General features: G+C 40.6%; 1 long non-coding RNA gene across 1 annotated transcript; it reads left to right on the top strand.

The window, feature by feature from the left end:
• Positions 1–12,261: 12,261 nt before the first annotated feature.
• On the top strand, positions 12,262–12,984 carry LOC147443287 (uncharacterized). The gene is made up of 3 exons (XR_015190244.1): positions 12,262–12,351; positions 12,430–12,551; positions 12,637–12,984. It is a non-coding gene; the product is annotated as an uncharacterized LOC147443287 (long non-coding RNA).
• The last annotated feature ends 2,557 nt before the right edge of the window (positions 12,985–15,541 follow it).

The raw sequence follows: 15,541 nt of genomic DNA, 5'->3' as shown, positions 1-15,541 counted from the left end.
GCACTCTTCAATTGCACAAATGAGAGGATGAGTGAATTTTAGGTTTAGTTGATTTTTATATGAGCTCACATCATTCACACTTAGGCGTACATGCTTAGCCAAATAATCCCTTGAATGTTCCAGTTAGAGTAGGCCTCTCATCGGCGATCACTCTTATCCTTTTCTTGTTGGATTGACAAGCCCGGTACTTGACTCTACCAAGTAAATAATACAACGTCTGTTGTAGGTGATATGGTGTTCGTGAGCCGTGAGGGTTAACATGCCTCTCTTCTTGATGTAGATTCCGTCTCGAAAGCTATTGAGTTGAAGCTCGTTCATTGAGGTGTAAAAAAAGCATTTGAGATGAATGTACTTAGCCTTCTTCAGTCAAACTGCAAAATCAAACAACATAAGCACAGTAATTGCATTTTTATATAAAATTAAAAAGCATATGCAATTATAGGCAGACAATGTGATTGGTAACAGAATTTTAAATCATTTGTTAGCAATAAACATTTAATTACAATATAATCAAATGCATAAACAGATGTAAAGGTAAAAAATTAAACAAGTCTTGGATCATTAATTTAACAATCGAAAGGCACTAAAGATTGACTATTAATACCATGGGTAAGCTTCTTAATTTTCTCTGGTCAATTAAGTTGTTTAATCGCGAGAGCCAAGTATTTTATGTTCGAGGGCTAACTAGAGGCTATATCGAGAAGACCTTATAGTTAAGCTACAATAGAAGGAATTTTTCATGAAATCATCGTCTGATTGATTATCTTTTCTTTGATCCCTCAAAGTCTTTGCACAGTGATTGAATTTTCATGTGTGTGCTTATTTTGTATGTCTTAGGTTTTTTGCTTTTCAAGGAAAAACGTCCACATTGGGAACCTCTAGAGCTCTAGTGCCATAGGCGATGCATGTGAGAAGTACTCAATCAAGCCGAGATTTCTCTTTCAGCTTAAGATTTTACATTGTGGCACTTTAATTTTTATTTTTATTTTTCGTTTTTAAAATTTTAATTTTGTAACTTTGGGGGGTCATATCACATTGTTACCCTCCTCAAGCTCATCACACTAGTAAACTCCCTTTACAATACTTCAGCTAAAGGTCAATAGGGACTAAACCCACTAGAAAGCCCTAGTACATGTTACACAATGCTGTCTAAATCGGATTAAGAATCTAAGTAACTATTAATTATTATGAAGGAATTTTCCATGGTATTAAGAGAAGATCTTTAACGTGTCTAGCTTGATCAAACTAGCTTAGTCGGATTGCTTGACTTTTAAGCTATGACAAAAATTACATTGAATTAAATGTTTGATACTTAGCAAATGTGCTGAATATTATGCTACCAATCACAATTGAAGTAGACAAACATAGATGCAAAAAAGATAAGGGGCCATGCTAATGGACAAGAAACACCTGTTTGCGTTGATAATTGCACTTGATTTGACGAGTGGGTCGAGATAAAGATTCCATGAAGGTCCAAATCCTAACAACAGCAACACGCTCCTATACACACTAGGAAACCTCTAAGAGACACATCAGTAGGAAGAAAGAACTTTGCTAATCACTAAACTCTAAAACAGAAACACTCATATCGTACTAATTCTACTTACCCTCCATCACTCGAGTGATGAGGATCAAAAGTGTTTTATGGCATAGGTTTCTGTTTCAGTGTATCGGATGCGAATGTGTAGGTCCGAGTCAATGTTTTGATTTTTATTGTGCATACTCGTTTGCTAATTGCTCTTGCCTTTATTTTTTTGTTTTTTGTGAGTATAAGGCTTTATATATACATTCCCTAGGGTTGGGGGATTAAGAGGTCAAGGAGGAAGCTGGAGAGGGGAGTAAGTGAATGATGACTGTCAGCAAACACTCCCCCCTTCCTTGGGTAGATCATATCGTTTGAAATGTGTTCGTCGCCCTTTGAAACGTTGTTCCCGTTGATAATAGGTGAGGATTTTTGCCATTAGTTTTCTATTACCTTAAGTGCCTTGTCGAGTTGCAAGGGTGGTAAGGTACTCTCCCAGGATCGAACTTGAACTGGTTCATCAAGTGATTCTTCAACACTAGGAGGTGTGGATTGCTTTGTAGATTCATGGAGGTCCACTATTGCAGGTGGAGGCTGTGGAGAAGCTTTTACCTTTATAAATGCATTAAATGAGGATCTATAAGCTTCATGGGACTCCCCTCTTCTTGAGCTAGGTGGAACAAACCGTTCTTTCTTCGGTACCCAAACTAGCTCTGGAGCGGGTGTGTAGCATTCTATGATTTTTTCCTTTCCATGATCGTCAATTCGTTTTGGAGCTACAAGATTGCGTGCACATGGGTCAGGTGACAAGTAAGAACGCAATCTACGTTTTGGCACCCATATTTGATCATTTTTTTGATAGTAGTCTTGGACTTCCAATAGTTTTTTGGAAATCCAACGCCACGTTTCCTTACATTTCTTGGAGTGAGTGAGACGTTTCTTACAAGGCTTCTGTTTTTTAGCACTAACTATGGTCGCTAAAGAAGCTTTAGGGACCCACTTGTATATTTTCTTTGTTATATTAGGATGAGTCTTGTCAGAAGCTATATGCATTGCTTCTAGCATGTTTAAGGGTACAAGTGGTGGCATTTCATCACCCTCAGGTGTTACCCAGGTCGTCCCCCTATTTCCCCCAGTGTTTGTGGTTCCTGCTAGGTGGACCCAATCCACATTGTCCGACTCGGTCATCCCAGGTAGTATATCCATATAAGGAGAATCTTCCCCAGCATCAGTGTTCGCTTTACACATGTAACAATATTGCAATGGGGCCGAGTGAACTGTGGTGTCAGATCTATGATCAATTATACACCTGTTTCCTAGAGGATGTGCTCGACCAGTACAAGATCCACTCGAATGACAGAATCTTGGAACTGCAAGTAGACATGGTTTTTACACCAGTCACGCACTATTTTTGCTTCCCTCATGAAAGGACGTCCTAAGATCATTTTCGATGCCATAGTGTGTTTGGAGAAATCCATAATAATAAAGGTAATCCTTATTTTATGTCCAAAGACCTTGATCTTGAGATCTTCTAGCATCCCAATAGGTTTAACAATAGACCCATTGGACATCTTCATTACTATGGTTGTGGTTGCAAGGTGAGGTCTTCTCATAGTTTCCCAGCAATTTTTAGTCACAATGCTAATCCCAGCGCCACCATCAAGGATTCATTTCATAGTTAATCCCTTAGTAGTGATTGGTATGGTCGCATTGGATTCATCACCCTCAAAGTATTGTCCCAACTTGTTAACAGGTATTTCTATAACAAGGTTCTCATCTAGGTTGGGTTGTGGATCTAAGTGTTCCTCCTCTATTGACATCTCCCCAACTCCATCCATCTGTGCAAATTGTGGTAGCCCAAACTTTAGTTCTCCATTGAGGAAGGCTCGAAGAGCTGAGACTAGCTTAGGGTCTTTATATAGTTTGGACATGATGGTGGTTCTAACTTCTGAAGACATGAAATCCATCAATCTGGCAATGTTTAACGACACCTTTTGGACATCAGTCCCTTGACGTGGGGAAGATGGAATCTCCATTTCTTCGATAGGATCAGGTAGTCCCTCTGTAAACATTCTTTCCATCAAGAAGTGAGTACGCCCACTTTCCCATGACTTTAAGTCACTTTCCTCTTGGATGACACTAGGTATGTCTAAGGGTCTATGGACTTGGTGAGGTTGTTGTTGCATAGGGAACACGGTGTCTGTAATATGGATCTGCCTAGGTGTTGGTTCTAGATCCCTTTGGGTATCTTCTACCAAACTTCTTAATTGCTTGACTCGCTCAATCTCCTTTGTAGGGTTTGGATAAGTTCCTATCTTCTTCTTGGATCCCTGCCATTGTGGTTCATGAAGATCTTCCTTGTTGGTTTCTATGTTAGTGGTCGTTTTGGTCTCCATGGTTTTACCTGAATCAGAATCTTCTTCAGTGTCATTCATATATACGGGTCGTCACCAGTCCCTATGTTAGTCTTTGAACTGGAGTCTAACTTCGCTGCTTTTTGCGATCTCTTTCTTCGTGTTTTCTTCTTTTTCTGAGATTGAGCAATTGATGCCGTGTCTCTTTCCTCAAGAATATAATTTTGTTTTTGGAGCATCGATCATGTGAGTACATTTACTGGTACCACGGGTGTACTTGGTGATGGCTCCTAGTAACTTCAATCAAGTTTAATGGCGTGATCTTCGGTGCATTTGGATTATTTGGACATTGGGCAATCAAATGATCTATGCCACATCGATTACACATGAGTATCGGCATTGTAGACGTGTTCGCTTGATTGGTTTGTATTAGTGTGGCGTTCTTTTGTAGCCTAATAGGACACTCGGCTACACGATGTGAACCTCCACACTCATAGCATTGAAGAGGTGGTCTCTTAGTAGTGTAATTGATATTTTAGCCTCTTGCAGCAAGAGCAGCTACTTGATATACAGGTTTGACTTGTCCCCAATAGTCCTCCATGTAGTATTGTGGACTTTCTTCAAGCACATCCATCCCATAGGAGATATTAGGATCTATATCTTCCTCATAGCCTTCCAAACAAGAAATAGATGACTCACAACCCACTTGATTCACAGAAGTGATTCTTGGATGTGGTGGTTGCGGTCCTAGCACTGGAGGTGATAAGGGTGTTGTTTGGACAACATTTTGGGCCCTAGGGACCATGTGTTGTGCTGTTTGTTCAAGAGGTAGGGCCGGCATCAATGCAGGCACTCGAGGTGTGTGTCCATGCTAAGGTTGGTCTATTGGCCATCGCGCGCTTAAATACTATGCAATCTTTAGCTTGATGACCATACCTCCCACAGGCATTGCAGTTTCCATTGAATTTTACTCTAAAAGTAGGGCATTCACTAGTACTATGCGGTCATAGCATACTGAGCACCATTGTTGCTCTCTTCTTGGATACATATGATTGTTTTGCGGAGCATGATTGTCTCTAAGACTCTCTTGAATAGCCTTGGTGAGATCTGCTAAAGTCATCTCAGGTATCTTTGGCTCCTTAGCAATAGGTTTTAGGGTCATTGGCTGATGCCCCGATGCTTGCGAGCTAATAGATTTAGACTCAACATACACTCTTTCTCCTTGAATCATTAAATTATCCTCCAATTGGATCGCATTGGTGGTGACTGCTTCCCAAGTGGTGATACCTCTAATGACTAGGCCATTGTAGATATCCTCATGTCGTAATCCCCTAATGAATCTATCAAGCAATTGATTATTATTGAAGCGCTCATTTGGATTACAACGAGAATTCAATGCTTCAAGCGACTAATAAAGTCTCTCACCGACTCTCTTTCATTGGGCTTTTTGGAGCTCAGAGGCTACACCCCAAAGTACTCCCTCTTGTATGTATCCTTTCAAGAACAGTCTCCTAAGAGTAGGGTAAATCGTTTTTTCTTCCACCCTTAGGGTTCTATACCAATCCCCAGCCTTTCCACTTAAGGTTAGGCTTAAAGCATTACTCTTATGCAAGTCATTGTGTTCTCCTAGAGAATCGCATATTTGTTCGAACACTTCGATATGCTTTCTCACATCTCCTTCTCCACTAAATTTTTGTGTTAGCTTGGCTATTTGTACTGCCTTACTTCTAGGCTCTCTATCAGGCGTGTTACACATATTCTCAGCAATAGATCGCCCTTGGGTTCCACGTTGGGTACGATGTTGTGCCATGTGGTGGTCAATAGTTCATATGGGTGGCCCTAGGCATAGCAGACTTCGGATGTGACATGCTAATGCTAGCCGGTATAGTCCCATGGAAATCAGAGCTTGGGTGTTGTGGTTGTGGAGCATAGGTAGTTGAGACAATGGGAGGGGTAGGGACTACATGAGTGAGATGACCCATAGGTGCATACGATTGGTACACACTTGTAGGTATTGTTGCAGGCATTGAGCTACCATGTAGTGGTGCTTTACTAACAAATGAGGTCCATGGCGTGTTTCTCGGCATGCCCATCATTGGGGTAGGCATGGTAGCCATGGTGTCAACAAGGGAAAGATGAGTTAGACTTGGAAAGGTGAAGCTATTACTTGTGGGCTCAGATTGCACTGAGACCCCTAGAGAAACAACATATGGAGGATCCATCGGACTTACCGAGGGAGTCTCCATTTGCGATAAGGTCGGTTGTTTAGCCTTCCTTGTATCCAAGAATCTCGTGAGACCCGTTGAAGGCATGTTGATCCCCTTGTTTTGTCTCTCTAACTCAATGACCCTATGGATGATCTCACAAACTCTTTGTTGTTGATCCTCCATACTAGTAGCGCCCATTGTGGATTGTAGGACATCTAACCAACCTACGTGATAGGTGTGACCTGTGTATAGGTCGCTCAGAGTTTTCGTTTGTAGTTCGTACTCCCAGTTCTCATTTAAGAACACTCCATCTAGGATTGAGGTGCTAGGGGTGTCTTTTGAGTTAGATGCAATGTTGCTTTCTAGGGGTTGGCCCTTAGCGGTTGCTAAGTAAGGAGCACTCGATTGCTCTCTTAGCAAGGATATTGACATAGGGGCTTTCGCTTTTAACTCTCTTCGTTGCTCCGCCTTACGTAAGCTCTCAACTTCCTTTTCCCTAGCCGCAATGATATATCGCTCAACCTCTTGCACTTCAGCAAGGCTTCTACCATCGGCTAATATGATCTCGGAGGGAAATAACTTTGAAGAGTTAGGAGGTGAAGTGAATGAAGTATTCACGTGCACATTCTCCAAGGGCATAGGTTCTACGTTGGTGATGAATGGAGAATTTACTTCCCCACCCCCCTCATTTACGTCATTAGCTCCATGTTCGAAGCTAGTGGCTCTACTAAAGGTTTCTTTCAACTGGCTAAGCACGCTCGGTCTAGACCGTGGACCCATGGCATGCATGTCTTGGCTTGAGCTATCGGGATTAGGCATTGGGAAACCCTCCGTGACGTCCTAGTCAGAGGAAGAGTCACTAGCCGCTATGTTCGGGTCTTGGTTTGTACTACCTTGGGTCCCCGCTGAGGGTCCGAAACCTAAGGTAGGTGGATAATAAGAACTCACGTAAGTCGAAATTCTCTCTAGTTGCCCGTCTCTAGCACACGACCAGAGCGTAGATGCATGTGCCTTTGACAACCTACAAGCGTCGGTGAATAACCTCGAAGGTTAACCACTTACCTTTTTTAGGCGTCCGTTTTCACTTGTTTTTTTAAAATATTTTTTTAAGGTTTTTAATGATCGATTTTTTTTATTAAAGTGTGTGATAGCTCAAAACGAGCATATCACTCAGAGGGTCGTGATGTGCGTTACAGCACAACGTTTGGTCACCTGAAGCTCCGTTGGTCCTCAAAAAAGTCGATTTTTAACTAGATGTGAAGCTAAAATTCGTAATTTTAAAGGGCGATAGATGCCTAAGCCTGAGCGTGAGCTTGGAGTTGGGTCTGGGCTTGGTCTAGGAGATATTCCCGATCCCGATCCTACCTTTAATTTTTATTTTTATTTTATTTTATTTTATATTTTATTTTATTTATAAAGGATAAGGTCACCACGGCCTGCGAGAGAGCACACACACACTCTACCTACCTACATACACCTACTGTTACGCACTAACACACTCTATTAGCTCTCACAGATCTACTTCCTACTTACTGTACATTACATTACACAGAACTAACAACCTTAATACTAACACCTTACACAAAGAAAAAAACACAGTAGCTTTGAAAACTCCATTAACAAAAAAATTACACAGTAGTAACACAATTCTTTCTTCTCAACACACACACCCTCCTTCCTTACCTTTCCTACAATTGAAATTGCACCACAAAAGAAGCACAGAGTGCCATTCAAGCTTAGTGTATGGCATTCCCCGGCAACGGCGCCAAAAATGTGCGCGTATGTCGTACGTGTCAATGCAAGGAACTTGCCGATACACCATGTGCAAGCCACAAATGGTTCTAAGCACACAACAAGCCTAAACTAATAAGCTCAAAGATGGCGGTGATGTGTCACTTACCGCTCTACGCTTCATGTCGTGGAGGATTCCTCGTCGCGAAGAAGAGGGAGACGCCACTACGCCACGCTCAACCGCCTCACCGTCGTCGTGCCGTCGCAATGCTCGATCACTCTCTCTCTCTCTCTCTCTCTCTCTCTCTCTCTCTCTCTCTCTCTCTCTCTCTCGCATACACACACACACACAAGGAGATGAAGAAGAAGAAGATGGAGATGGAGCAAGAGCACTATTCAATTGCACAAATGAGAGAATGAGTGAATTTTAGGTTTAGTTGACTTTTATATGAGCTCACCCCATTCACACTTGGGCGCACATGCTTAGCCAACTAATCCCTTGAATGTTCCAATTAGAGTGCGCCTCTCATCGTCGACGATCACTCTTACCCTTTTCCTATTGGACCAACAAGCCCGGTACCTGACTCTACCAAGTAAATAATACAACGTCCGTCGTAGGTAATATGGTATCCGTGAGCCGTGAGGGTTAACAATGTGGTTTGAGGGTCATGTTTGAATTTGGACCCATACTTTAATTTGTTTATATGCAGTGAGTGAGAGAAGCCGTGCGGCAGTTAAACCATCCCAAGCCTTAAAGCAGCAGACTTTGGTCGCCTCTTGCTACGTCGACCTGCATTCCTAGCAAGTAAGCAACACCAACCATCTGGTCCTAAGCTAGCTTAAGAACATTTCCATAAAAGCCTAGTTCGGTGCTGCAACCAGTCCGCATCGATTGGCAAATATATTTTTTTCAAAATCTTAATAAAGCATGTTAATTTGCACTGCGTTACGTAATCCTAAATATATATTGCATAGATTTAATTGCTGAGTTGGTTCAGACGGATCTTATCAACTCGCTTTATTTTATTGTTATTGCAAATTAAATTTCTTTTGTTGCTCCCGGCAGCTGGTTCTACCCTTTCCCGACGTACTACCAGATTGAAATGCCACCTCGTCGACGTCAAACTTCCAGGTACCTCAAATTGAATATCATCACTATTTTGTTGTAGCCAATGGGCCCTCAATTTCAAAATGTTGTTATTTGGGGTAACTGCATGATGAAAACTTTTAAAAAACATTGAGTTTTGACAACTGTCCAACTCGAAGAGCAAGTCCGGGGCCGTTTTTTTCTAAATCATTTTTTTAATGATAAGAATTTTCGACAATGTCCTTGTAAATGCAAGGTATAATATTGGTTATTTAAGATTGTTTGCTTCTTGATTTATTGTGTGATATCGAGAGTTGCCAATTGATGTGTCAAGTATGTTCTTGGTTTTAACCTAAACAAATACAACTTTATTGAGACTAATGATAGAAGGGTTTGTTTGATTTGTGGTTGAAAATTTGTGTGTAGTCCTGCAATTGGGAGATATTCTCGTCGAAAGGGTAAAGAGGCTATGCCTCTTGATCCTATATGCAGTGATCAAGTGAGCTCTGTGGCAGTCATCACAGAGGACTTCGATGACAATGATTTTATTGACGATGAGAGTGAGAGTACCGACATTGGCTTAGGGTCGATGAATGAAGTTGATGCTCAAATAGCTAGACAAGAGGCACATTTGGAAATTGTTCCATTTCATATTGCCTCTGAAGTTGGGCCGCCAGCTGATGATATGGATGATAGTCATTTGCATATGGATAGAGGAGAGGACATTCTCAAAACCACAAGGGTTTTTAGTTGTTTTGAGTGTCCTCTAGTTCCTTTGTGCAGACTCATACCATATGCTCGTGTACGTGGCCTTAGATCAGATGTTTCTGGGTTGAAGGCCGCATTTGCTAGAGAAGGTTACATAAAGGAAAAAGGTGCCTTTATAATTTCACTGCAAACATGTCACAAGGAACATACATTGGTGACAGGTAATCATTTTTGTTTCAAAGTAGTTTTTTGGATTGACATTTTACTTTTGCTTTAGAATGTTTAATGTAGTTTTGGAGTCTAATTTATTTCTTGAAATAGAATGATATTATTGACACACGGGACCCACTATGGAAAGACATTAATAAAGAGTATGAAGAGGAGTTAGCTTTGCAGCCACAACTAGAGTCGTTGATGGGTAGAATGTTCTACGTGTGGGAAGGCAATCACAGGACAGTAGCATGGCAAGCTGCAGTTAGAGAAATGTTTTCCAATAGCAGGGAGAAGCATTGTAGGGTCTTGTGTACTATCATCGACCCCACAAAGGTTTCTGAGATAGCATTACTGACGAGCTTGCAACGCATGAATTTGCGAGTGAGACTATTTTCTTGTTTGTAGATAAACTTTATTTGGTTGAAGGTTGACTAACTTACTAGTATTTTCGTCAGTATGAACACCCATGCTTTAGTTTCTTCTCATCTACGAGATGAGTTGGTAAATTGTGCAAACATTTGCTCTTTGGATCATGAGGATTACCTTCGTGCATTGCCGGAGAATGACCAAAAATTGATTGACACTTTGCGCAAGAGAACCACAAAGGGAGAGGAGCCATGGCATCCTCTTACACGAAGATATCTAGCTAGGCTTCTATTTGATGTAAGTGTGTTTGACATTGAATCTCTCTTTTTTATGCTTTATTTGAAGCTTTCTGTTTTGAAAAGTATTAGTTTATTTTGAAGGTTCAAATGTCAAAAGAACTACACACTAAACTAGAGAGAAAGAAATCATCGCTTTCTAAAGAGGACTTGAAAAAAGAAGAGACTAAGATCATGAATGATCTTTATTATTTATATTCAGATCGTGTAGGCAAGGTATATAACTATCTCTTGGTGTTTTCTTTGATACATGGTAAGATGCAATTTTAATTGACTAATGTTCTTGTTTGGTAGATTTTTAACATTGTTGATCCAAGGTTAGGGAAGGATTGGTTTGATCGTGTGATGAGCCTTCAATGGGGGGAAGATAATTGGGTCACTCTAGAGAAACTTAACTTGATTTCTCTACATGATGCTTCCATAGAAAATAAAAACTTATGGGTGTCCTTATTAGAGACAAGCAAGATTACTCGTGCCGCTTATTGCATTGTGAAAGGAGACCACAAGTTTCGAGGGTGAGCATCTTGTGCAACTTGTTTATGAAAGAACTTGTAAATATTAGTAAGAAGCTTGATTTTTCTTTTTCATGCTTGATATGAAAGGTGGCTAAAATGAGAGGGAGCTTTGCAAAGGATCTTAGATAAATCTAAGAAACTTCTTATTGACTATGTGGATGTGCCTGGAGGGATTGATATTCCTCCCTCGTGCACCATGGATATGTACTACACCGAGATTATGGTGGAGGGAATAAAATTTTTATCCCCTCTAGAGGTGTCTTTGCAAAGAAAAATGAAGGACGTAGAGTTGCAAGCCTTAAAGAGGATTGACTATTGTCACATGGCTTCTCAACGACTAGTTTACATATAGATAATGATTTGACTATTTTTGTATCATAATATGTGCTTCAACTAATGTTGCATATAGATTCTTGTTTGAGTTTAGAAAAATTATTTGTTGGCTTTTGTAGATACTTTGCTCACCTCTTAGCCATGCATCACATTGCTACGACACCTGTGCTTGCACGTTCTTGGACTCACATTGAGAGCAGTGAGGGATGCATCTATCCATCGATCATGCATCAACTCTCACAGTGGGAGCTTGAGCATTGCCCTTGGTGGATCAACATGGATAGAGGCCATGTCCTTGCTAGAGAGAGAGAATTGCATAATGTGCAGTTTAGAGGAGCCGCATCTACGAATCCTCCACTGCCCAAATCCAAAGATGTTGCAGATCCATCTTCTCATCCTCTGCCATCTCGTCCACTTGTTCGAACTTGTGAGTTGGAGTCATTCTCACTTTCTTTGTGTCCTAAACTTTGCTAATTTTGGAAATTTTTATTATTTTGACACTTATTTCTAAAATTAAGCATCAAGCTTTTTGGATAAGGATCAGACGCATCTGCTACTGCATACCATGTTATTGATGATCTGTCGTCGATCTTGGGTAAAATCTTTTTTTTTTTTGGGAGTCTTGTTGTTGCAGCTCTATTATATTACTCATATTTATGTAGATAATGTGTTTGTTCTTGTAGTGAGTGGGGGTACTAAGTGTGTTGCTTTGCTTGGTGACTATGTTGCGATTGCTGGGGATTTTCGTAGTGGTGTGCAATCTAAATCATTGATATCTATACATGAGCATATGACTAGAGTTTGATATTCAGAGATTACATATCGGAGGAGTGCTAGATCAGTGTCATGGGAAACTGACTTTGTCTTTGTTGACTTGCCTTTTGGAGGCTTTCTACACTCACCATCACCTTGACCTTCGTGGGATACATGTACAGAGGATCATGTACAATCAGCTATTCACTTGAGCCATAGTACCTTGGCAGACTCGGGATGGCTACTTGTGATGGCACCTCTTGCAGGTAAAAAAGTCGATCACAGATCTTGATATTGTCATTAACATGTTTAATTTTAGTCATTGATGGCTTTTGTGCTTGTAGGAGACACAATCTTTTGGGTTGAGCGATTTTGCAGGGCATCGGAGTTGATTATTCATCGACGTGTGGTGGTTTTGCAGCATGCACCTTATGGATATGTAGAGTCATACGGCGAGCGATAAGAGGTGATCTTTATCTCTACATTTATAATTTCATGGTAAGGAAGCAAGAATGTGCAGTTTTTAAACTTGATTTTCTGTTTTCTTGTAGTGTGACACTTCTATTATGTTCTTGATCCACAGACACGGACCACCCCCACCACTTTACATTGTAGAGAGTGCTTCTTTCTTTCATGCACTAGGGATGAGTGCCATGGATAGCACTATGTGCCACTATTTGCCAGATTCAGGTCAAGTCCTTATGGATTCTGGATTGCCATGGAGAGGGTCTGCACAAAAACGCCATACTTTTGTGGCATGTTTTATTGAGTTGTTGTGTTGTCCTAGGGGGTTATGCCTTGAGTTTGGATGTGGGACAGCTCCTGTTTTGACAGGTTGTTTGGTCTTTGGTCGTGCATGTGCATCTCTAGATTTTGACGAGGCACTTGTGTCTGCTTGCTTGCAGCCCTTGCTTCGACCAAGGAAGCGAGGAAGAGAGGACGTTGGACCACATCCATAGATGTGGTGGACGATGTAGATCGACCCGTGGGTGGGAACCCTTTTGATGATTTATGAGATTCCCATTCTCGACTTGCCACAAGACATTCATGATGTTTTTCTTTCATTTGGCTTATGTTAGCGAACATTTATGGTTGATTATCTTTTTGTCGTCTTTCAAAACATTGTATGGTTCATCGATAAACATTGCTATTACCACTTGTAGGTTTTTTTGCATATGAATTTATGGGCCATGGATGTTCTGTTGGATTGAAATTTTGTGTGTATTTTGTTTCATTGAAGTGCATTACCTGAATACGTTGAGGCGGAGGTGAGACGCATGACATTGGACCCATGTTACGATGGTCATCCAAAAGATAGGCCTCGAAGATGGCATCTCTTCATAGATGATGAGTGTGCTTCAAGTTAATAATTTGTATTAAACCAATGGTATAATGTGGTTTAGACTAATTGATCCAGAGTGGGGTTTAATAATGTTTTTTGGCATCTGTTTCTACCAGTAAGTCCCACATATATTATTGGGTACCTACTCATGTCTCCTCTCATGTATACCAGGATGTCTCCACAATAGAGTGACTTTGTTTTTTAGAGAGAGAGAGAGAGAGAGAGAGAGAGAAGCCTCATCGGGTTGGCACACAACCATCTAGTGCAACTACTTTTCAGTTATCGAGAAAAAGAGTATAAATTTAATTTCATTCATCTTTAAAACCAATTTTCTTATCGAAATCTAGTTTGGCTTTTGACTTTTAAGCTAGAGATAATATCTTAAAGATGATTTTTTCAAAAAGCACTAGTACATAGCAGTGGTACAATATTATGACCATAAGAGCCTTGGAGGAGAGTCATAGGGAATGTATGTGATGTTTGATTGTCATAGCTCCATGAAAAATCAAGAAGAGAGAGTGTTAGTAAGTGGTGTGGCTACATTTGTGCTAGTAGAGTGACCCATTGTCAACTCATATGGTAGAGTTTGAACAAAAATTATTTAATTAAACCAGACACTCGATGTGTTGCAACCATAGATCCCTCCCCTAAGCACGGACATAGGGTAGTGTTCAATTGCATTCTTTCTGGTGGTTCTTGCTCAGTTTTACCATTCGCTCGGTAAATTTCGCTCAATGTATCGTAAGACTCGTAATATATGACCAACCCCTAAACCCTTATGTGCATGCATGCATACTACTACATAGATTTCCGTAACACATGCTTCTTTACTATGCACACACGCTACACAATTATAGTCACATGCTACTTGACCTTTTTGCACATGTGGTGCCTATCACTTTCCTGCATTCATTACCACCTCCCATCTTGTGCCTATATAAGGTCATCTTGCTAAACTTGTAGTCTCTCATATTTCTAATAAACAAAGCAAGTTATTATCATTTCCACATTGTGCTCTCTCACTATATCTAATTTACTTGTTAATTGATGCCATGGTGCTCACACTACCATGAATGCTTACTTATTCATGGTGCTCACACTACCATGAATGCCACATTACTTTATCCACCATAAGCTCTTTCATACACTTTTTCCACTATAAAGGACAATTGTTTTGGCAATGTTTCTATATGTTATTGTCATCAAACTGATGGTACATCTATGTTTCACATGAGAGAAAAGACAAGCTTTGGGATTTAATGCTAAATCTTGAGGTTTAAAGAACCAAAATAATTCTCTTCACTTTTGCACTCATTTTTTTAACAGTAACACTCACTCAAAGAGAGTGAGTTGGAATATATTGCCCATCTTTTTACAATTTTGGGCTGAGAATGGACTCGACAAGATGAATCAACTCCAACGCCTCATACAGGGGGGGTGATCATACAACAGCTTAGGACTCACGTTGGACTAGAGGGACTTGATTACTGAACACTAGGGACAACACCATCATGCCAAACATGGATGTAACAAGAGTGGGGCAACTACTTCCACTTATGCACATCACTTCAAGACAGAAAATAGACATCTCGCTTATGGAATAGCATGCCTCGCTTTACGTACACTAGTCTGCAATATGTCCGCACGACTTCTCGGCTTGACAAGTGCTACTATTCTCACCAAGCTAACTAGATTTTTTTGCTTCTTAAGATGAAGATGGTGACCTCTCAATGCCTTCCATATCACCTGTTGCTTTGCATAAATCTCAGAGAAGCTAAAGGGAAAGGGCAACACCCTAAAGGATCGAAGAAGCTACTTATCACGGGTGATCACCTCTTCAAAGACCTTCTCCTTAAAAGCCTATCCAAAAAAGCTTTGAGGAAGCTCAATAGAGATGTCAACAAAGGCAAACCCTAAATCTTGGGACATCTTTGCCAGGGGTATTCAAAAATCAATGAAAAGTACAGGCCCTAGAATGAAAAAACCCCACAAGGTGTGCCTAAAGTATCTAGAAGATGAAGTTGATCAGCTAACTGAAAGGGAAATTGCGCTATGGCAGACACGCTAATGAACCATTCATTATGTGATTAGTGTTTTAGTGACAAGAGATTAAA

The sequence above is a fragment of the Adiantum capillus-veneris genome, chromosome 14 (genome assembly GCF_014529385.1).
Source record: "Adiantum capillus-veneris isolate H3 chromosome 14, ASM1452938v2, whole genome shotgun sequence".
Classification (NCBI taxonomy): domain Eukaryota; kingdom Viridiplantae; phylum Streptophyta; class Polypodiopsida; order Polypodiales; family Pteridaceae; genus Adiantum; species Adiantum capillus-veneris.
Note: the sequence above shows the minus strand (reverse complement) of the source record. Positions and strands in the feature narration are given on the sequence as shown.